Here is a 965-nt window from a genome sequence, read left to right as displayed (position 1 = left end):
CCGCCGCCGGGAACCGTAAGGCGGCCGGCCTGGCGGGTGCAGCTGCGGCGCGGGCAGGGGGCTGAGCGCTGCCCGCTCCCTTTGTTCGGGACTTCCCAAACTTTCCTCTCCTGGCTCCCGGGCAGCGCAGGAGGTGAGCGGTGGGGGCGGGGGGAGGGCTGGGACAGGCAAAGGTAAGGAAAAACAAAAAGCGAACAAACAAACAAAAAGAGTCGAATGCCAGAGACTTTCACGCTTCATCACAGCTCTTTCTTGAATCCTATTTCTTAAATTGCCAGCGCGGTGTAGCCCCGTTTCGGACACTCTCTGCAGCCGGTCACAAGCCCCAAAGGGAAGCGGTGGCGTCCGCCAAATAGGAGGAGAGAGAGATCCGCCATCCGTGCCAGGTAGAGTTTTACTTTGTACAGTTGTAACCGCAATTGCGAGGAGACGGCTCCGCGCCGCTGCGCGCTGGCGGCCGCGGGCCGGCCGGCGACAGGGCCCGTGGTCCCCGGGCAGGACAGGGGCACGGGGCGGTGGGCAGCAGAGCGGAGCAACCGCAGCGGTGGCCCGTGTTCCTCCCCCCGAAGCCCCAACGTTTATTTGGTGCTGCTAACGCGGCTGCGGTTTCCCTAGGGAAACGCGCATGAGGGAGATGCTAATAATAATAATAATTTTTAAAAATACGGGTACGAAATTGGGGGCACTGTGATTGCAAACTGGTCGCGTCTTCTGTTAATGGCGTGTTGTACTTGGCAAGGAAAGGATGTGATGGTTGGCTTAGGCAAGGCACAAAGTGGGCACTCCGGCATGGGGCAAGTGTTGCTCGGCTTTTCTCTCCAGTATTTCTTGTCGGTCACTGGATTTCGCTTAAGCTCGGGGAGGAAGAAGGGAGGAGAAAAAAGAAACCCAAACCCACAACAAAACAAAAAGCAAAACGCAAAAAAAAAAGTTACCTGGCTGGTTGTGGCTTATATTTAGTAGTG

The sequence above is a fragment of the Charadrius vociferus genome, unplaced genomic scaffold, assembly GCF_000708025.1.
Source record: "Charadrius vociferus isolate BGI_N301 unplaced genomic scaffold, ASM70802v2 scaffold311, whole genome shotgun sequence".
NCBI classification, from domain to species: Eukaryota; Metazoa; Chordata; class Aves; order Charadriiformes; family Charadriidae; genus Charadrius; species Charadrius vociferus.
Note: the sequence above shows the minus strand (reverse complement) of the source record.